Below are 24,556 nucleotides of genomic sequence, written 5' to 3'. Positions count from 1 at the left end.
TCTACAGGCCAAGCCAGAGATGGTTTTCATTTAAATGTTGAATTATTATGCTTTTCATAGCCTGAAAAGAGTTCTAGTTTTTACATTTCGCCTATAGGATCAAAATTGATTTTTCGAGAAATTGTCGTTAAATGGTAATTTTCGTTTGAAACTCATATTCTCTACAGACCTAGCGAGAGGTGATTTCTTTTAAAATGTTGAATTATTGATCTCCTCATACTCTGAAAAGAGTTTTAATTCTGACATTTGGAGTATGGAATGAATACCCGATTTTTGGAGAAATACGCGTTCAATTCTAGTACTCGTTTGAAACTCATTTTCTCTACAGACCTAGCCAGAGAAGACTTTCTTTAAAATGTAGAATTATTATGCTTGTCAGAGCCTAAAAAGTGTTTTAATTATTACATTTCGAACATAGTATAAAAACTTGATTTTTCGAGAAATTTGCGATAATTGCTAATTTTCGTCTGAAACTCATTTTCTCTAGAAACCAAGCCAGGAATGATTTTCATTTAAATGTTAAATTATTATGCTTTCAGAGCTTGAAAAGCGTTTTCATTATTACATTTCGACAATAGTATGAATACCTGATTTTTCGAGAAATACACGTTCAATGCTTGTACTCGCTTGTAACTCATTTTCTTTGCAGATTAAGCCAGAGATGATTTTCATTCTAATGTTAAATTATTGGGTTCACAAAGATTGAAAAGTGTTTTAATTATGACATTTCGACTATAGAATGAATACTTGATTTTTCGAGAAGTACGCGTTCAATTCTAGTACTCTTTTGAAACTCATTTTCTCTCAAGAACTAGCCAGATATGATTTTCATTCTTCTTCTTCTTCTGGTCCCCTTTTGCCATCAAATCGTAGGGTTGGTTACCTCGATCCATCTCCTTCATTCCTATCAGTTTCTCATCATTCTCTTCATCGTATTTATTGTCTTATTCCTTTCTCTTCCAATCTTGTCCATTCTGTCTTCAAACATTATCCTTAGTCTTCCTTTTCTTCTCCTACCATGCACCTTTACTTTTAGAATTTGCTTTACCTTTTTCTCTTCATTCATTCTGGATACATGTCCCCAATACTTTAGCTGTGTCTTTTCAATTATTTTCTGTACCGACTCCTGTTCCACTTTTCTTCTTATTCTTTCATTCCTCACTATAGCTCTCCTAGTCTTATTAACAGCTCTTCTCTTGGAGTAGGAAGAGGAAGAAGAGCTAAGGAAGGAGTTGGAATAATAGTTAATGAGCAAAAGGAAGAAAGGGTGGAATCATGGGAACGTGTGAATTCAAGGATAGTAGTAGTTTGACTGAAAATGGAAGAAAAAATAACAATAATGATTTTCATTAAAATACTAAATTATTAAGCTTTTTGAGCCTGAAAAACGTAAAAATTCTGACCTTTCGACTATAGGGTTAAAACTTGTTTTCTCACTTCAGACTAATTTACTATACTGACCCAGCCAGAGATGATTTTCATGAAAATGTTGAATTTTTATGTTTTTCAGAGCCTGAAAAGCGTTTCATTTATGACATTTTTACTATATTATGAATACTTGATTTTTCTAGAAATACGCGTTCAATGCCAATTTTCGTTTGAAACTCATTTTCTCTACAGACCAAGCTAGAGATGATTTTCATTTAACGTTGAATTATTAAGCTTTTCAGAATCACAAAAGCGATTTAATTCTGACATTTCGGCTATAAGATCAAAACATGATTTTTCGAGAAATTCGCATTCAATTTACTTGAAACTCATTTTCAAAAGAGACCAAGCCAGAGATGATTTTCTTTAAAATATTGAATTATTATGCTTTTTCAGAGCCTGAGAAGCCTTTTAATTAGTGCATTTCGCCTATAGGGTAATAACTTGATTTTTCGAGAAATTCGCGTTAAATGTTAGTACTCACTTGCAACTCATTTTATCTGCAGACTAATCCAGAGATGATTTTCGTTAAAATGTTAAATTATTGGGCTTTACAAAGCCTGAAAAGCGTTTTAATTATGACATTTCGACTATAGAATGAATACTTGATTTTTCGAGAAGTACGCGTTCAATTCTAGTACTCCTTTGAAACTCATTTTCTTTCCAGAACTAGCCAGATAGTTCATTCTTCTTCTTCTTCCTCTAGTCCTCTTCTGCCATCATAGCGTAGGGTTGGTTGAATCGATACATCTCCTTCGTTCCTGTCTGTTTCTCATCATTCTCTTCATTATATTTATTGTCGTATTCCTTTCTCTTCCAATCTTTAACATTCTGTCTTCAAACATTATCCTTGGTCTTCCTTTACCTCTCCTACCTTGCACCTTTACTTCTAGAATTTGCTTTACTTTTTGTCTTCATTCATTCTGAATACATGTCCCCACCACTTTAGCTGTCTCTTTTCAATTATTTTCTCTAGTGACTCCTGTTCCACTTTTCTTCTTATTCTTTAATCCTCACTTTATCTCTCCTATCTTATTAACAGCTCTTCTCAGGTATTTCATTTCACTAGCCTGAATTTTACTAAGATGTTTATCTTGAAGTGGTAAACTTTCCATTCCATATGTTAATGTAGGGACCAATAATGATTTGTATAGCTGCATTTTTGTCTTTACTGCCACTTCTTTCTTTCCAATTATCGTTTTACTGTACTGATAATATACTGTATTTTCCAATTTAGGATTTCTTCATCAAACCTACCATCACTTGTTATGATGGTTCCTAAATATTCATATCCATCTACTTCTTCCAAGTTCTCGTTTCCATATCTAATTACTATTTCATGATTTTTTCTTCTTTTACCACCTGCATAATTTTTCTTTTCTTAATATTAATCTTCTTCCCTTTTCTCGCAAGAACTTCTCCCCATTCTATTACGCTCATCTGTAAATTCTCTTCACTGCTGGCAATTAAGACTATATCATCAGCATATAACAGTACTTGCAGTTGTATTACTCTCATATTCCAATATCTTATTTGTACTCTTGAAGTACTTCTTTTGCAAATTTTAGTGATTTCATCCATTACATTAATGAAAAGTAAAGGACTGAGACTATCTCCCTGTTTAATTCCTTTTTCTTTTTTGAAATTCCTTAGACTCGTTTCCTTCTATTCTTACTTTTCTTTTACATCCTTATATACACTTCTTATTGCTTTAAGAAGTTCCTTAGGTACTTCCTTACTTTCTAATGCCTCCCATAGATATTTTCTAGGTACCGAGTCAAATACCGCTTTCAAGTCTAGAAATGTCTAGTATATTATTTTATTTTTGTCCAGCATTTTCCCCATCATTGTTCTTGATAAAAAATGTGATCTTGAGTCTGTCTCCCAGGTCTAAATCCAGATTGTTCCAGTTTTCCTTCTATGAATTTTCTCAGGCTCCTTTCCAATATATTCGTATACATCTTATATACCACTGATGATAGACATATTGCTCTAGAATTATCACATTCCTTATAACTCCCTTTCTTGTGTACTGTTCCTTTTCCACCCTTCTGGTATAGTCTTAGGTACTGAGATATGTTGGAGTATGTAGAGGAAGAAGAGCTAAGGAGGGAGTTGGAATAATAGTTAATGAGCAAATGGAAGAAAGTGTGATATCATGGCAACCAGTGAATTCAAGGATAATAGTAGTATTTCAGCCATTCTTGGTCCTCCATGTTTAATAAATTCTGGTTCAATTCCATCCCATCCTGCTGCTTTTGCAATTCGTATCCGTTTAATTGCTTCTCTCACTTCATTCTATGTTTTCATGATATCCTCTTCTTCTCTGTTTCTTATTCTATCATCCTCCTCCTGTTCCTGGTCCTGCTCCTCATCTTGTTCTTGCTCATTTGTCATATCCTTGAACTTCTCTTCGTACTATTTTCTCCATTCCTCCATCATATTCTCCCTTCCTATGACTAGTACATTTTCCTTATTTCTTATAGCTCTTGCTGCTATTCCCCATTTTCCTTTCAGGCTTTTAACCATATTCCAGTACTGCTTTCTATGTTCTACAAAACTTTGTTCAATATCATTTCCCAACTTCTCCCATGATTTTCGCTTTGCCTCCTCTACAGACAATTTACTCTCATTTCTTTTTGCACATATATTAATTAACCTATGTTCCTCTGATCTTAATTCTAGGTAGTTCTTCCATGCTTTCTTTTTCTCTTTCACTTTCCTCTTGACTTTATCCGTCCACCAAATAGTCCCTTTCCTTCTTGTATTCACGCTAACTTTGCCACTTACTTCAATTGCTGCATATAGTATCACTTCCTTAAATTTTTCCCACATACTGTCAATTTCCATTCCTCTTATTTCCAATTCATTCAATTTTTCTTCTACTAGTTCCTTATACTGTTTTCTCTTCTCTTCCTTAGCCAGCTGCTTTACTTGTATCTTTTCAAACTTCCTTTCTCTTTCTCCATTATTCCTCTTAAATCTTGTTATAGCTATTAGCAGTCTGTGGACAGTACTCAATTCAGCACCTCGAATTACTTTTACATCTATAAAGGCATATCGAAGTGCTCTTGCGTAAATTATGTAGTCTATTATACCCTTTGCCTCCCTTCCCTCAGCTTCATAAGTGATTTTATGAATTTTCTAATGCTGGAAAAAGGAGTTTCCTTGTAGTAATTGGTTCTCTACACAGAATTCTATTAATCTTTGTCCATTTTCATTTATCACATTTACCCCTCCACATGGTCCCATACAACAAAGTGACCTTATCCTATTGTTTCCAGTTCTACCATTAAGATCTCCCCTCAATATTACCTTCCTATTCTCTTCATTTTCTTTATTCACTACTGTTTGTAATTTCTTTCTCCAATATGTACTGATCATTTGTCGGGACATAAACTTGTATTATTGTTATAATATGGTATAATGTGCCTTGAAAGAGGATATGTGCTGAGTTATGTTGGAGTAGGTAGAGGAAGAAGAGCTAAGGAGGGAGTTAAAATAATAGTTAATGAGCAAATGGATAAAGGGTGGAGTCTTGGGAACCAGTGAATTCAAGGATAATAGTAGTTAGACTGAAAATGGAAGAAAGAATAATGTTAAATTATTATAAATTATTAAGCTTTTTAGAGCCTGAAAAACGTTATAATTCTGACTTTTCGAATATAGGATAAAAATTTGATTTTTCATGAAATTGACGTTAAATGCTAATTTTCGTTTGAAACTCATTTTCTCTACAGACGTAGCGAGAGGCAATTTCGTTTAATATGTTGAATTATTGAGCTCCTCAGACTCTGAAAAGCGTTTTAATTCTGACATTTGGAGTACAGAATTAATACCTGATTTTTCGAGAAATACGCTTTACATCTATTAGTCGTTTGAAACTCATTCTCTCTACAGACAAAGCAAGAAATGATTTTCGATAAAATGTTGAATAATTCAGCTTTTCAGAATCTGATAAGCGATTTAGTTCTGACACTTCGATTATAGAATCAAAACTTGATTTCTCCTGAAATTCGCGTTCAATGTTAATACTCACTTAAGACTAATTTTCAATTAAGACCAGGCCAGCAATGATTTTCTCTATAATGTAGAATTATTAAGCTTTTCAGAGCCTGAAAAGCTTTTTAATTATGACATTTGGTCTATATAATGAATCCTTTTTTTCGAGAAATACGCGTTCAATCCTAACACTCGTTTGAAACTCATTTTCTCTACGGACCTAGCCAGAGACGACTTTCTTTAAATTTTGAATAATTATGCTTTTCATAGCCTGAAAAGGCGACTTTCTTTAAATTTTGAATAATTATGCTTTTCATAGCCTGAAAAGCGTTTTAATTATGACATTTGGACTATAGGTTGAATACTTGATTTTTCGAGAAATACTCGTTTGAAACTCATTTTCCCTACAGATCTAGCCAGAGACGACTTTCTTGAAAATGTTCAACAATTATGCTTTTGATAGCCTGGAAAGCGTTTTAATTATTACATTTCGAAAAAAGGATAAAACTTAATTTTTCGAGAAATTCGCGTTAAATGCTAATTTTTGTTTGAAACTCATTTTCTCTACACACAAGCCAGAGATGATTTTCGTTTAAATGTTGAATTGTTATGCTTTTCAGAGCATTGAAAGCGTTTTAATTATGATATTTTGGCTATAGGATCAAATCTTGATTTTTCGAGAAATTCGCGTTCAATGTTAATATTCACTTCAAACTCAATTTCAAAACAGACCAAGCCAGAGATGATTTTCTTTAAAATGTTGAATTAATAAGCTATCCAGAGCCTGAGAATTAGTTCATTTTGCCTTAAAGATCATAACTTCATTTTTCGAGAAAATCGCGTTAAATGCTAATTCTCTTTCGAAACTCAATTATTTTACAAACCAAGCTAGGGATGATTTTCATTAAAATGTTGAATTATTGGGATTTTGGGAGCTTAAACATCGTTTTAATTATGACATTTGGAGTATAATATGAATACTTGATTTTTCGAGAAATATGCGTTCAGAGCTAATACTCGTTTGAAACTCATTTTCTCAACAGAACTAGCCAGAAATGATTTTCATTAAAATGTTTATATATTAGGCTTTACAGAGCCTCAAAAGCGTTTTAATTATGACATTTGGAGATTTGGATGACATGGATAGAATGAATACTTGATTTCCCTAGAAGTACGCGTTCAACTGAATTACTCGTTTGGAACTAATTTTCTCTCCAGAACTAACCACATCTGATTTTCATTAAAATGTTGAATTATAAAGCTTTTTAGAGCCTTAAAAGCGTTTTCTTATTCTGACATTTCGACTATGGGATCAAAACTTTTTTTTTTCGAGAAATACGCCGTCAATGGTAATTGAGTCTAATTTACTATACAGATCAAGCGAAATATGACTTTCTTTAAAATGTTGATTTATTATGCTTTTCAGGATCATAACTTGATTTTTCGAGAAATTCACGTTAAATGCTAATTTTCGTTTGAATCTCATTTTCTCTACAGACCAAGCCAGAGATGATTTTCATTTAAATATTGATTTATTATGTCTTTCAGAACCTGAAAAGCGTTTGAATTGGACTATAGTATGAATACTTGATTTTTCGAGAAATACGCGTTCAATGGTAATACTCCTTTCAAACTCATTCTCTCTACAGACCTAGCCAGAGAGACTTTCTTTAAAATGTTGAATTATTATGCTCTTCAAATCCTGAAAATCGTTTTAATTATTTCATTCCGAATCTAATATGAAAATTCATTTTTCGAGAAATTCGCTTTAATGCTAAATTTCGTTCGAAACTCATTTTAACTACAGACTAAAGCAGAAATGATTTTCATTTAAATATTGAATTATTATGCTTTTCAGAGTCTGAAAAGGGTTTTAATTATGATATTTCGACTATAGGATGAATACTTGATTTTTCGAGATATACACGTTGAATGTTAGAAATCGTTTGAAACACGTTATCTCTACAGACCATACCAGAGTTGATTTTATTTAAAATGTTGAATTATTATGCTTTTCAGAGAATGAAAAAGTTCTTATTAATACATTTCGCCTATAGGATCAAAATTTGATTTTTCGAGAAATTCGCGATAAATTCTAATTTTCGTTAGTGACTCATTTTCTCTCCAGAACTAGCCAGATATGATTTTCATTAAAATGTAAAATTATTAAATTTTTTAGAGGCTTAAAAGCGTTTTAATTCTGACATTTTGACTATAGGATAAAATCTTTATTTTTCGAGAAATACACGTTCAATTCTAATACTCACTTGAGTTTAATTCGCTATTCTGTCCAAGCCAGATATGATTTTCATGAAAGTGTTGAATTGTTATGTTTTCAGAACCTGTAAAGCGTTTCAATTATTTCATTTTTACTAGATTTTTCTAGAAATACGTGTCAATGCGTTCGAAACTAATTTTCTCTACCTATCTAGCCAGAGACAACTTTCTTTAAAATGTAGAATTATTATGCTTTTCAGGGCCTGAAAAGCGTTTTAATTATTGCATTTCGAATATTGTAAAAAAACTTGAGTTTTGGAGAAATACGTGTTAATTGCTAATTTTCGTTTGAAACTCATTTTCTCTACAGATTAAGCTAGAAATGATTTTCATTTACATTGAATTATTAAGCTTTTCAGATCACAAAAGCGATTTAATTCTGACATTTCAACTATAGAATGAATACTTGATTTTTCGAGAAGTACGCGTTCAATTCTATTACTCCTTTGAAACTCATCTTCTCTCCAGAACTAGCGTCCTCAACAGCTAATTTACTCTCATTTCTCTTTTGCACATATATTGAATAACCTATGTTCCCTTTGATCTTAATTCTAGGTAATTCTTCCATGCTTTCTTTTTCTCTTTCACTTTCCTCTTTACTTCATCCGTCCACCAATTAGTTCTTTTCCTTTTTGTATACACCCTAACTTTGCCACATTCTTCAATTGCATATAACTTTTTCCAACATACTGTCAATTTCCATTCCTCTTATTTACAATTCATTCAATTTTTCTTCTACTAGTTCCTTATGCTATTTTCTCTTCTCTTCCTTAGCCAGCTGCTTTACTTTATCCTTTCAAATTTCCTATCTCTTTCTGTATTAGTCCTCTTAAATCTTGTTATAGCTATAAGCAGTCTGTGGTCAGTACTCAATTCAGTATCTCGAATTACGTTTACATCCATAAAGGCATATCGAAGTGCTCTTGCGTAAATTATGTAGTCTATTACACTCTTTGCCTCCCTTGCCTCAGCTTCATAAGTGATTTTATGAATTTTCTAATTATGGAAAAAAAAGTTTCCTTGCAGCAATTGGTTCTCTACACAGAATTCAATTAATCTTTGTCCTTTTTTGAGAAATACACGTTGAATGTTACTACTCGTTTGAAGCTCATTTTCTCTACAGACCAAGTAAGAGATGATTTTTTTAAAAATGTTGAATTATTATGCTTTTCAGAACCTGGAAAGCGTTTCAATTATTTCATTTTTACTAGAAAATGAATACTTGATTTTTCTAGAAATACGTGTTCAATGCTGATACTCGTTCGAAACTAATTTTCTTTAAAAACCTAGCCAGAGACGACATTCTTTAAAATGTAGAATTATTATGCTTTTCAGAGCTTGAAAAGCGTATAAATTATTATATTTCGAATATAATATGAAATTTTTAGAGAAATTCGCATTAAATGCTAAATTTCGTTCGAAACTCATTTTCTCTACAGACCAAGCCAGAAATGATTTTCATTTAAATATTGAATTGTTATGCATTTCAGAGTCTGAAAAGCGTGTTAGTTACGATATTGCGACAATAGGATGAATACTTGATTTTTCGAGAAATACATGTTTAATGTTAGTAGTCGTATGAAACTCATTTTCTCTACAGACCAAGCAAGAGATGATTTTCTTTAAAATTTTGAATAATTATGCTTTTTATAGCCTGAAAATCGTTTTAATTATGACATTTGGACTATAGGCTGAATCTCTAATTTTTCAAGAAATACTCGTTCAATGCTAATACTCGTTTGAAACTCATTTCAAGCTTCCAGAGACGACTTTCTTTAAAATGTTGAACAATTATGCTTTTGATAGCCTGAAAAGCGTTTTAATTATTACATTTCGAATATAGGATAAAACTTGATTTTTCGAGAAATTCGCGTTAAATGCAAATTTTCTCTTGAAGCTCTTTTTCTCTACACACAAGCCAGAGATGATTTTTTTTAAAATGTTGAATTATTATGCTTTGCAGGGTCTGATAATCGTTTTAATTAGTTTATTTTGCCTATTGGATCTTATCTTGATTTTTCGAGAAATTAGCGTTAAATGCTAATTCTCGTTTTGAAACTCATTTCTTCTACAATCTAAGCTAGGGATGATTTTCATTAAAATGTTGAATTTTTGGGATCTTGTGATCCTGAACATGGTTTTAATTATGACATTTGGAGTATAGTATGAATACTTGATTTTTCGAGAAATATGCGTTCAGTGCTATATTGCTCGTTTGAAACTCATTTTCTCTCCAGAACTAGCCAAATATGATTTTCATTAAATGTTGAATTATTAAGCTTTTTAGAGCCTAAAATGCGTTTTCTTATTGTGACATTTCGAGTATGGGATCAAAACTTTCTTTTTTCGAGTAATTCACGATCAATGCTAATTGAGACTAATTTACTATACAGATCAAGCCAGAGATGACTTTCTTTAAAATGTTGAATTATTATGCTTTTCAGGATCAAAACTTGATTTTTCGAGAAATTCGCTTTAAATTCTAATTTTCGTTTGAATCTCATTTTTTCTACAGACCAAGCCAGAGTTGATTTTCATTTAAATGTTGAATTATTATGTCTTTCAGAACCTGAAAAGCGTTTTAATTATGACATTTGGACTATGGTATGAATACTTTACTTTTGGAGAAATACGCGTTCAATGTTAGTACTCGTTTGAAACTCATTTTTTCAACAGACCTAGCCATATATGATTTTCTATAAAATGTTGAATTATTAAGCTTTTCACAATCTGATAAGTGATTTAATTCTGAGATATCTACTATAGGATCAAGACTTGATTTCTCGTGAAATTCGCGATCAATGTTGATACTCGTTTGAGACTAATTTTCAATTCAGGTCAATCAAGAGATGATTTTCTTTATAATGTTGAATTATTATGCTTTTCAGAGCCTGAAAAGCTTTTCCATTATGACATTTGGACTATGCGATGATTAATTCATTTTTCGAGAAATACGAGTTCAGTGCTAATACTCGTTGGAAACTCATATTCTCTAGAGACTTACCCTGAGACGACTGTCTTTAAAATGTAGAATTATTATGTTTTTCAGAGCCTGAAAGCGTATTAATTATTACATTAATAATATAGGATAAAAACTCTTTTTTCAAGAAATTCACGTTTGAAACTAATTTCCTTTACAGACCAAGCCAAAGATGATTTTCATAATAATTGTGAATCGTTTTGCTTCTCAGAACTTGTAAAGAGTTTTAATTATGACATTTCTACTATAGGATTAATGCCTGATTTTTCGGGAAATACTCGCTCAATGCTAGTACTCGCTTGAAACTCATTTTCTCCGCAGACAAAGCCAGAAATGATTTTTATTAAAATTTTGAATTCTTGGGCTTTAGAAAGCCTGAAAAGCTTTTAATTATGACATTTCGACTATAGAATGAATATTTGATTTTTCGAGAAATACTAGTTCAATGTTAGTACTTGTTTAAAACTCATTTTCTGTACAGATCTAGCGAGAGATGATTTTCTTTAAATTGTTGAATTTTTGAGCTCCTCAGACCGTGAAAAGCGTGCACGCCAAGCAACAGCGCAGCAAGTTCCAACGAGAATGGTGGCAGTGGCCACTGAAATTAACCGAAAAAGAAGAAAAAACAGCTTCGCGGATAAAAGTGAGTACTAGTTTCTCCGTATTTAGAACAAGCCAGTTATGATTTTTTTAAAATGATGTTTTATTATGCTTTACGGAACCTGAAATATGTTTTAATAATGACATTTCTACTTTAGGATTAATGCTTGATTTTTCGAGAAATATTCGTTCAATGCTAGTACTCGTTTGAAACTCATTTTCTCTACAGAGCAAGCCAAATATGATTTTCTTTAAAATGTTAAATTATTAAGCTCTTTAGAGCCTGAAAAACTTTTTAATTCTGACATTTCGAATGTAGGATAAAAACTTCTTTTTTCGAGATCTATGCGTTTAATGCTAATATTTAACTGAAATTAATTTACTATAAAAAACAAGCCACTGATGATTTTTTTAAAAATAATGTTTTATTATGCTTTTAAGATCCTGAAAAACGTTTTAATTATTACGATTCGTCTATATGATCATAACTTGATTTATCAAAAAATTCACGTTAAATATTAATTTTCGTTTGAAACTCATTTTCTCTAGAGACCAAAACAGAGATGATTTTCATTTAAATGTTAAATTAATATGCTTTTCAGAACCTGAAAAGCGTTTTAATTATGACATTCGACTTTGAATGAGTGCTTGATATTTTGAGAATATACGTTTAATACTAGTACTCCTTTGAATCTCCTTTTCTCTACAGACCAAGCCAGAGATGATTTTCTTCAAAAAGTTGAATAATTATACTTTTCAGAGCCTGAGAAGAGTTCTTATTATTACACTTCGCCCATAGGATCAAAATTTGATTTTTCGAGAAATTGGCTTTAATTGCTAAATTTCGTTTGGAACTCATTTTCTCCACAGACCAAGTCAGAGATGATTTTCTTTTATATGTAGTGTCCTTTTCAGAATCTGATAAGCGATATAACTCTGACATTTCGCCTATAGGATCATATTCTTTCGAGAAATTCGCTTTAAATGCTAATTCTCGTTTGAAATTAAAAAAGCATAATAATTCAACATTTAAATGAAATTAATCATTTCTGGCTTGGTCTGTAGAAAAAATGTGTTTCAAACGATATTTAACATTTAACGAGAATTTTTCGTAAAATCAATTTACGATCCTGAAAAGCAATTAAAGAAAGTCATCTCTAACTTTTTTTGTATAGTAAATTTTAATCAATTGAGTATTAGAATTGATCGCTTATTTCATGAAAAATCAGGTTTTGATCCTATAGTCGAAATGTCAGAATAAGAAAAAGATTTTCAGGCTCTAAAGAGCTTAATACTTCAACATTTTAATAAAAATTATATATCTGGATAGTTGTGGAGATGAAATGAGTTTCAACGAGTAATACAGATGAGCGCGTACTTCTCGGGAAATCAAGTATTCATTCTATACTCCAAATGTCATAATTGAACCGCTTATGCCTCTGAAAGGCATAATAATTTAAAGAAAGTCATATCTGGCTTGGTTTGTTTTGAAAATGACTTTCAACTGAGTACTAACATTGAACGCGAATTTCTCGAAAAATCAATTTTTGATCTTATAGCCGAAATGTCAGAAATAAATCGCTTTTGTGATTCTGAAAAGCTTAATAATTGAACATTAAATGAAAATCATCTCTGTCTTGGTTGGTGGAGAAAATGAGGTTCAAAAGAAAATTAGCATTTAACGCGAATTTCTCGAAAAATCAAGTTTTTATCCTATATTCTTAATGTAATAATTAAAACGCTTTTCAGTGTCTGAAGATCATAATAATTCAACTTTATAATAAATCATCTCTGGCTTCGTGTGTAGAGAAAATGTGTTTCAAACGAAAATTATTATTTAACGCCAATTTGTCGAAAATCAAATTTTTATCCTCATAAACGAAATGAAATAACTAGAGCTCTTTTCAGGCTTTGAAAAGTATAATTATTCAACATTCAAAGAAATCATCTCTGGCTTGGTCTGTTGTGTAAATGAGTTTAAAGTGAGTATTAACATTGAACGCAAATTTCTCGAAAATCAAGTTTTGGTCTTATAGCGGAAATGTCATAATTAAAAGGGTTTTCTTGCTCTGAAAAGCATAATAATTCAACATTTAAAGGAAAATAAGTTTCGTACAAAAAAATGAGTTTCTAACGAAAATTAGCATTTAACGCGAATTTGTCGAGAAATCAAATTTTGAACCTATTGGCTAAATGTATTAACTAAGATGGCTTTCAGGCCTTGAAGATCATTATAAATCAACATTATAAAAAAATCATCTCTGGCTTGGTGTGTAGAGAAAATGAGTTTCAAACGAAAATTATCATTTAACGCCAATTTGTCGAAAAATCAAATTTTGATGCTATCGGCGAAATGTAATAAATAGAGCTCTTTTCAGACTCTGAAAAGCTTAAAAATTCAACATTTTATCGAAATTTATTTCTGTCTAGATCTCTAGAGAAAATGTACAGACCTAGCCATAGATGATTTTCATTAGCGTGTTGAATTATTAAGCTTTTCAGTGACGGGAAAGCGTTTTAATTATTTCATTTCGACTTTAGGATTAACACTTGATTTTTCGTGAAATTCTCGTTAAATGCTAATTTTCGTATGAAACTCATTTTCTCTACAGAGATGATTTTCCTTTAAATGTTGATTTATTATGTTTTTTGGAGCCTGAAAAGTGTTTTAATTATTACATTTTGCCTATATGATCAAAACTTGATATCTCGAGAAATTTGCGTTCATTGTTAATACTCACTTGAGACTCATTTTCTATACAGACCAAGCCAGAGATGAATTTCGTTTAAATGTTGAATTAATATGCTTTCCAGAGTCTGAAAAGCGTTTTAATTTTTACATTTCGACTAAAGGATGAATACTTGATTTTCGAGAAATATACGTTTCTAACTAAATTTCTCTACAGACCAAGGAAGTAATGAATTTCATTAAAATGTTGAAATATTATGCTTTTTAGTGCCTGTAAAGCGTTTTAATTATAACATTTGGACTATGTTATCAAAACTTGATTTTTGGAGAAATTCGTTTTCAATGCCAATACTCACTTGAGACTCATTTTCTATATAGACCAACCCGGAGATGATTTTCTTTAAAATTTTGAATTTGTATGTTTTTCTGAGCCTGGAAAGAGTTTAAATTATTACATTTCGTCTATAGGATCGAAACTTGATCTCTCGAGAAATTCGCGTTCAATGTTAATACTCACTTGAGACTCTTTTTCTATACACACCAAGCCAAAGATGATTTTCATTTAAATGTTAAATTATTATGCTTTACAGAGCATGAAAAGCGTTTTAATTATTACATTTCGACTAAAGGATGAATACTTGATTTTCGAGAAATATACGTTTCTAACTAAATTTCTCTACAGACCATGGAAAAACAGAATTTCATGAAAATGTTGAATTATTATGAGTTTCAGAGCCTGAAAAGCTTTTTAATTATGACATTTTGACTATAGGATGATACTTGATTTTTCGAGAAATACGTGTTCAATGCTAGTACTCGTTTGAAACTCATTTTTGTTACAGACCCAGCCAGAGACGACTTTCTTTAAAATGTTGAATTATTATGCTTTTCAGAGACTGAAAAGCGTTTTAATTATTACATTTCGAATATAGAATAAAAACTTGAATTTTCGAGAAATACGCGTTCAATGCTAGTACTCTTTTGAAAGTCATTTTCTCTACACACCTAGCCAGAGATGATTTTCATTAAAATGTTCAATTATTATGCCTTTTGGAACCTGAAAAGCGTTTTAATTCTAACATTTCTACTATAGGATTAAAACTTGATTTTTCGAGATATTCGCGTTCAATGCTAATACTCACTTGAGACTCATTTTCTATACAGACCAAGGCAAATATGATTTTCTTTAAAATGTTGACTAATTATACTTTTCAGAGCCTGAAAAAAGTTCTAGTTATTACATTTCGCCTATAGGACCAAGATTTGATTTTTCGAGAAATTGGCGTTAAATGCTAATTTTCGTTTGAAACTCATTTTCTCTAGAGACCAAGCCAGATTTGATTTTCATTTAAATTGTTAATTATTATTCTTTTCAGAATTTGAAAAGAGTTTTAATTATGACATTTCGACTGGGTTGACCTTTGTTATTTTTAGCTTAGTGGGAAAGATACCATTCGCGATACATTCATTAAAGAGATATTATAAAATGGGTGCTAACAACTCCTTGATTTCTTTTATTACTCTGATTGGAAATTCGTCTCCTACAGCCTTTGAGTCTTTTACATTACATATCTCCTTCGACATTTCATTTGTTGTGGTTGGTATTAAAAACATGCTTTTTAGAGTGCGCGGTTTAGAGTTACACAAAAGTTGCAATGGGTTTTTTGCTTTATTTATATTTGTTACTAAGTTATCTCCTAATTCGGTGAAGTATTTGTTAAATGTTTCACACACTACAAATGGATCGTCTATTTCAATATCATTTATGCATAATTTTATATTGTTATTTGTATTTCTTTCTTTCATTACAGTATTTTCATTTACAACGTCCCACATTGCATTGCTTTTGTTGTTTGAAGACACAATTTTGTTCGCATAATATTTTTGTTTGGCATCTCTTATTTGTTTTTTATAGTAATTTATGTAAAATTTATTTACTGATTTATTTATGGTAGTGCGTTGACTTTGACTTATTAGGGATCTTTTTATTTTGCTATATTGTTTTACCTCTCGTGTTATCCATTGTTTTCTCCTTCCAGTTTTGGCTTGTATTTTTCTTTTAGGGAAAGCTTTGTCAAAAGTATTGTAGAGTTTATTTGTAAAAATTGTGAACTTTTCATCACTGTCTATTTGACTTACATATATTTGGCTCCAAGATTCTATTTCTATCAAAGATTTAAATTTGTACATATTTCTTTGACTATATATTCTATTTTCATGCATAGGCTAATAGGTTGTTTGGTAACACGTGTAGTTTTTACGTGCATGATTTGGATGTGTGATCAGAGAGACCGTTCTTAATGTCATATGAAATGTCATCGTGATCGAGATTTGTAAGAACATTGTCAATTGCAGTTTCGGAATTAGATGTTATTCTGGTAGGTTTTTTAATTAAATAGTTAATATTATACGATAAAGTTAGTGTCAACAAACGGTTTCGCGCAGTGCAGTCTTTTAGAAAATCAACATTGAAATCTCCACAAACTAATATTTTTTTCTTATGAATATTTGGTATGTTATTTAGTACATTTTCAAGACGTTCAAGAAATATTTCTAAAGACCATAATTGGCTCCGGTAGACCGAAAGTATGACAAGGTTCAAATTATCTATTGTAACAGCAGCACATTCAAAATTTAATGCCGAGGACTCGTTACAGAGTTTGTTAGTTTCTCTAGCATGTGGCAGCAGAGAGTTTTTTACTAAAATTAGAGAACCACCTTGTTGGTATGTCACTCTACAAAAACAGCTAATTATTTTATAATTACTAATTTTCAAAAGTTTTATATTTTCACTGTTGAGCCAATGTTCTGTCAAGCATATTACATCTGGTTCCGGGTCGATCGTGTTGATCAATACTTCGAGTTGTGCTATTTTGGTAGTTAAGCTTTGTATGTTGTGCATTAGGATGGTAAAAATATCACTCTGGGTGCTTACCTGCTGTCCCGTTGGGGTCACCGATCTACCGCTCCCCCTCTCTCACTTGGAAACACCCACCACAGCCCCTAACGGGCTCACTTTCACTTTCTCCCCCCCCCCAATTTTTCACTCACTCGAGAGTCACGGAAATTTAATCTTCTTTCAGGAACGACACCCGGGGCACATTCCTTGGAATCCGGCGAAATCTGGAGTCCTGCTTTGTCCCTCTCGTAGTCAATGCACTGTTGCAACGTGTACGCCACTCCATTTACGACGAGTTTGTCGTATCGCAAGTGAGCGACGCATCCATCTTTTCTTAATTGCACCAAATGAGGTTTCAGCTTTTCCCTCTTTTTTTTGCACGTCCGAATAATGTTCAGATACCGCCACACCAATCGTTTTGAGTTGGTTGGATTTCCTAAGGATCTCCTGTCGCTTTTTATAAGAATTGAGACGCACGACGATCGGCCTCCTCCCACGCACTCTGCCCATTCTGTGAGCTCTCTCCACCATATCTGAAGAAATATTCACGTCCGTCTTGTTCTTGACGAGAGCAATCACTTATTCTTCTGATTCTTCCCAGCTTTCATTTTTTCCGTGTTTTCTTCCACGCCGTAAAAGATGATGTTGTTTCTCTTTGACTGCCCTTCGAGGTAGTCTACCTTTTCACGCAAAAACAGGTTGTCTTTCCTCAATTGCTCCACGTCTCTTTTCGCCTCCATCACTTGATTTTCGAGAGCAGAAATTTTTTCAATCGCGCTTTTTAGCTCCATCCGGAAATGCCTTATCTCTCCCTTGAGTTCCGCCTGTCCATCCTTCAGGTCTCGCAGCATCTTCATGACGTCGTCCATCTCGGGGCCTGGATCCATGTCCACTTGTCTTCGTCGATGTAACACAGAAACGTATGCAGAAGCAGCCTATGGAGGCTCTCCATTGTTCCGTGCCGATACCCATTTGGCAACGTTGGGTTTGTGAGAGCGAATTTTTGTACGTCTACTCGGTACGCTGAACTGAACTGAACTGAAACCTTCCTCGATTTACCATAACTTCTTTCTACACCCAAAAAAGCCATTGGTTGTTGATGTAGTTGGTTGTTGCTACTGATATAAAAAAAGTGGTTACAACTTGTGGTGACCAGAATAAAACATTACCTTATTATCTGTCCACAACGGCCTCACTCGCCATGAGTGAGTGAGAATAGCGCCACCAGCATGTACTCCAAAATTGTTGCAGATTATATTTACATGTACAACTTGGTTTCCCGATAGATGACTACCGAATCGAGATTCAACTTACGTACGCGCATTTTCATTCTGTGAAGTACGCAAACTTCCTTCGCAAAAACCGAGAATCAGTCTCTGTTTTGTCGCCGTCTTCAGCGTGTGTGAGTGTAGCCTACCAGTGTTTCCTCCCCTTCAACATTCGTCTTCGCCAGCACAAAATCAACCTTACGCTTGTAATGATTCTGAGAGATCATACTCATTAGTAACACTAATGTTTATTTACTCTGTGTATATGTAACCATTGTTATTATGGTCAAAGTTATTTTATTTACTTGTTGAATTTTACATGTGTTAATAACTGCTATGATAATTGTGTCATATTCTGTTTATCAGTAGTAATTTATTATTATCCTGTTAATAAGGCCCTGCGTGGTCGCAAGGAATATGTAATGTTAATCTTATAATTGTATATTAACGTTTACACACGTTTAATATTATAATATGTATTTATCGTTTGTGCCTTGAGCACGTAGTTCAATCTACTGCCGTAGAGATGGCCTTGCCTGCTCTACCACGGTCCCACGTAGTTCGCGTGAACGGCGCTAGAGGCGCTACTCTGAACCAAGGCTATATAACGGGCACTAGGTGCCGTAGCTTCCTGGAGATGAGGACTTGCTCGAAAAAAGGTTTTTTATCCATTTTCTTCGGTTGGCTTTTAGGTCTGCTCACGATAAGATTTCTCTTAAAAACTGACCTGGGAGAAAAGTTGCACTCCGCTTTCAGGCGAGAGAGGTTGAACTCTGCCCACGGGCAAGAGAACCCACTCCACGTTCGAGTGAGATAAGTCACCACTCCGCTTACGAGCGAGAGAGAGATAAACTCCACTTTAGGGTGAGAGGACCCATTCCGCTTGCTGCGAGAGATTTCATCCACTATCAACCAGCGGCCTGGGAATTGAGGCGTTAGGTTACTAGGCGACCGCTCATAAGGTTTACCGTTGTGTACCCCGTTAACGCTGGGCTTAAACGGAACGGTAATTGTAAGTACAGGCGTTGCCGTTTACAGCTTAAACCCCACCGCAAGGTGCTGGGCTTTATTAGGCCGTATACGACAAAGGTTGGGGTGTAGTTTGACTGTAAAATTACAGGTCAGATAAAGTACTATGGTTATCGTGAGGGTGACCTTAAGAGATGCCCTTGTTCCCCAAAAGCCAACAGTTCCCTATGAAAAGCCTGCAACTACAGAAGACGGCGCAAGTGAAAAACTGCACTTTCCTATTGTAAGTTGGCGTTGCGACTGCAGAGGGCAGCTGCAGCAGTGTTCCTGTTCCTAGTTTACGGCAGTTTACAGAAGCCATTCTCCCCCCATTGTGTGACAGTATACTGGCCAAGTGAGTGTAATATCCTATGCGAGTGTGTGCTAAACTTACAACATTTATAGTTGCATAAGTGTATCGAGCTATAGTAATTAAACTTTCTCTAACTTTAGACAGTGTACTTTTTCCCGAACCCTGGGTGAAATAGAGTCTCATGACAACGCTGGAGGAAAGGTTAGTAAGATTGGTAAAACTTTGCAGTGTGTTTGGTGCTACTGATTGATCGTTGCCAAGCTAGTTGGCTTGCAACTCCGCTGACGTACTGGTGTAGGTGTAGTAGGCATCCGGAGAACGTTGCACGTTATGCACTTGATAAGGAAGGAACAAACTTGCCACTCGTACTGCCTTTCCTAAGTGATTCTCGGCAAAGCAATAGAATGAATAAAGTCAACAACATTTTTGGTTTGTTGTACAGTTAACTTTTCAATTAGATTCTTCCGTTATCAAAATAGGTAAGTTTAAAGTAGCCTACTACGAGAATGAAATAGTTGAATTATGTCTTTATTTTAGTAACGTCGTTCTATTCAGTACCTAGTTAAATCGCAACGACGTACGTACGTACAAAGAAAAAGGATGTCAATGGTGGCTCAAATGAAGAGTGTAATTATAGTGCCGAGTTAAAAATCATGTGATGAAAACGCAATTGCTGACCAGGTTCGAAGAGAGGCCACGATCTGGTAGGCCCAGAACTGCCAATGACAAAGCATCGTTTGCCAAGTCTCTGCTGTGCAGCACACGTAGAATGTCTGTGCAATGTGGTGTCAGCCAGAGTTCCATTTGCAGGGTGTTAAAGAGGTTAAGTGGCACCCGTACAAGCTGCAGCACCATCTCTCTGAGGATGACCGGATAGGAGAATGCTGTTTGTTACAAGAAGACGTCAGTTTTGACGGAGGATGGAAGCTTCCCCTCATATTTTTAGCAGAATGGGGCACCACTTCATTATGGGCGACAGATTCGTCACTACCTGGACCTTCAGTTCCCTGGTCAATGGATTGGTCGACGTGAGCCAGTGGAATGGCCTCCTCGATCACCAGATTTGAACCCCCACTCTATTTTTACCTGTGGGGTCATTTGAAGTCAATCGTGTATGCCGAAAGGATAAGGGTTGTGGATTACTTGGAGCAACGGATTTTGGATGCATGTGCACAAATCACGCCTGAGATATTGCTCCGTGTCCATATAGCATGGGAGAACCGTCTTAACATTTGCATAGCAGAATAAGAACAGCATATTGAACACATTGTGTAACTTCCATATGCCCATAACTTCCTTATCATTAAAGTTTTCATAAATCTGAATTCACCACTGAATTCCTGTTGAAATTCTAGCCCAAAACATACCCCACATGCTCCCCCTTTCCATTTAAAGAAATGAAGTTGGATCCAAGATGGCGGTCACCAAGATGGCAGACGTTGTCATGACATGCACCAAAACGTTTTCCCCTAGGCCTAACATATTACTACCATGACCAATTGCTTCAATCTACACTACCTTTCATTTTATAAGGGGTGGTCAGGGACTTCTGACTCACCCTGTACTGTGTTGTTGCAGTGAGAAAATGATTTTTTTTTATGGTAAGAGTAGTTTGCTTCTACACAGATTGGTATAATAGCAATATTATATTACCAAACATTTTTGTTGTTGTTTAAACGTTCAAGTATGGTGTGAATGTTGTAGCAAGAAACACATCAGTATTATTTCTCACTTCAAAATAACTGGGAAGGTGTTGTAATATACATAACACTAATTCAAAGGCTTGGACAAATCCTTATATAGTGATTCTCCATTTGAAATATTGTTTCTACAATTTTTCTTGTAGTTTTGTTATCAAAATCTACTTTAGCGACTTACACTTTCATGCATTTCAAATGGCATTTTTCGTTTACACATCTATATAAGGCATTGTCCAATCTTAAATTTTGTAAGAATGCTGAGTTATTAAATAATAAAAATCTTGTGTTTGTGTGAAACGCACGCACGCACACACATTTACCAAGAACCAAATCCGAGATTACGGCTCATCCAGGGCCTTCCTCTCTGATATTTTCATCAATAATATTAATATCTCAAAGATAATCTGCATTCTTGCGTTGCATGCAGGAGATATATCTGAAGATTCCGTGCAAGGATTCATTATTTACCGATTTAGAGAGTACAATAATATTGGTTTAGTGAGTGCTTTCAGTGATTCACCACTTCGTGTTCGCTCAAATTCACTCCCCTCCATTTCTAAATCACTTTGTGCCCCTAAAACAAACGCTTTCATCTAACCATAAGGGCCTCCCCGATAGCGCAGTGGTAGCGTCGTTGGCTTGAATCAAGTGGTTCCTGGTTCGATACTCGGTGGAGGCTCATAGTGGTGCGGATCCCACTTTAAGCTGTAGGTCCAGTCCCGATTAGCCTTACTGTGCTTTATGCTTTAGGACTTAAAACGCCAAATCATTCAATCAATCTAAGCAGAAGATCATTTAATGTGATAGTTTGCCTATTTTCTTCTTATCTCAACTAATTATGACCTGTGTCGGTGCGAGACCCTTTTACCCCTTTTTAAGTGTGGAATTTTTAAGAATAAGTCACTACTTGAAAACGGAGGCTTCTTAAAGAAAATTGCGTTTCGTCACTCCCTTCTTCGTCTTCACTATTCGATTCACATTCATTGTGATGATGTAGCTACAGTGACGGCGACAGGGAAAGTCACTGGGGGGTGGGGGAAGAGGGGCGACAAAATATTGTTGGGGGAAGTTACATTACAACGCCCAAAAAACACTACATATATAATATATAGGACTATATATATAGAGAGAGAGAGAGAAATATATAATAATTATTATGATTATTATTATTATATTTATGTACAACAATCACATTCACATTCAACGCACAGTGTTGCCACACATCTACTCCCCACATCTAATCTACGCCACCTTGTCCCTCAACGCACAAGCACCTTCCCACGGTCTCCACATTGAAGTTGCAAATTACGGCAACAGCGTATCCGCAGTCATGTGACTGGGACTCCACGTGGAGTAGACGAGCAGAATGACAGCTGCCCCCATTGGCTGAAGGTTAAGTGTGATTGGACGAAAACAACTCGCCCGCTATTTATCTCCACCCACGCGGCATCCTTCAGTTCTTCGACGTTAACGAAGTAAGCGCGTGGACTATAGTTGTCCGTAATATGGCAGGCACTGAAGAGAAAGCATGTGTGTAAGAGATTTCAATAATAATAATAATAATAATAATAGGCAAAGTATTGACTGGACTCGAGCTCCACCTGTTCATGTTAAATTTGCTCCAACAGCGACATGAAATTTCCAATACCTGATTTTAAACAATTTAGCAATATGCATTGTTGGACCAACAATGCTTGCATGTTAACCGTTTCCATGGAGCATTTCTTCAAATGAAATTAAAATAAGATAACCCTTGACTCAACGTGACAGAATGGCTTTTGAAACTATAGCTCTAATCTAAGTAAGTAAACTTCATGTGTTACCGTAAGCTAACCTAATCTAACCTAACGAAACCTTTTCCTCTTTTAAGACTGCATATACATTCTTCACGCATCAAAGAGGTTGAGTTGTTATTAATGTCAATGCTGGAAATGTAAATTCCTAGCTAATGAGACCTGTAGGCAATTTATCTTAGCTGGGAGATGCTTTACACAAATTTTCTTATCTGGAAGGGGGGACTGGCTTCCCCTACGTTTGCCCCATGTTGAACGCTGGCTGAGGCTATATTCTTTAAAAACAATGGATTTATTAAATATCCAGAAATTTGTTAAAGTTCTTTCGTATTGAAACGTAATGCTGCTTAAAAATAACAAATGCAGATAAAACAGCTCTTATGTTGTAATGGATTCCCATTCACATTTTAAAATTTGTCCATGCAAACGACATTGAGTGTTACACTCAGAATTCTCTTCAATCTACACTTGTTGTTACCTGCGACAAAATTCTGAAAAATAGACTTACGAAATTCACATCCCCTTACGTAAACATTGCAAAAATTTTGATATATTAAAGAAGGCTTCCAGTTAGCCAGCCAAAATGCACAGGGTAAAATGATTGATAGGCTACATGGCGGTGGTTTGTCTTATATTTTTGAGATCATGGAATTGTAAACGATGGTGAATTTATTCGAAGATATCATATTTATCCTTCTGTTAATTATGTAGTTTAAAATATTATATTTTCGTTCATTTTGACGTTAACATCTTGAGGTTCATGCAATATTTGTACATTTTAATACATCGAAGGTGGAATTCAAATTCTCGTTGATTAATTTAATTGAAGCAGCTTGAACAACTAACATTCATATTTACTAAACTCCTAGAATGTGATGTTATTGAGGGAATTAATTGATTTACTTTGTAGGGTGATTAACAAGTGTTATTTAGCATAGAACGAAGATCGGAACTGATATTCTTTCTGTTTAAAATACACCTAATGTAATCTCGTGAAAATTAACAAATTTTAAACAATATTTTTTATTATTTATATAAGCTACGAGTCCTAAATCTGAAAAGTATTCCAGTGCTAGATACCCCCATTTCCTTCCACACAAACTAATCAATGGAAAGGTAGATGAGATTATTTTGATATCCGTTTATGTGGATCTTCATTCCAATTCTGAAATCCCATTCAGAAAGTGTTCACAGCTGTTTTTGTTGTAAGTGTAGATAGCTCTGTTTAAGAATGGTGCGATCATTTTGTAAAATTGAAAACTGCTTTATTTTACTTTTAAACTTGTTAAACATTTACATATGTTCTGTAGATGCGGCAAAATAGTAAGAATATACATTTTTTTCACAGAAAGATTTGTTGCATGGCCTGAATACGAGTATTCGAAAAGAAGAGGTTTTTCCTCTGGAGAGAAGCCTCAGCACTCTTCGAGGCTTCGACAAGGCTGCCTGAGGAAACACAGAGAACTTCACTGGACTTCACGGAGTTTCCTAAGAAGCCAATGAAATGGAAGAAATGTGGTGTATGTGGTCCTGATTAACATCGCACAGATGGAACTGCACGCTACAGCACCTGACAAGAGGAGTACTGTACACCTTTCA

This window comes from Lepisma saccharinum, chromosome 26 (assembly GCF_977018435.1).
Source record: "Lepisma saccharinum chromosome 26, izLepSacc3.1, whole genome shotgun sequence".
Classification (NCBI taxonomy): domain Eukaryota; kingdom Metazoa; phylum Arthropoda; class Insecta; order Zygentoma; family Lepismatidae; genus Lepisma; species Lepisma saccharinum.
Note: the sequence above shows the minus strand (reverse complement) of the source record.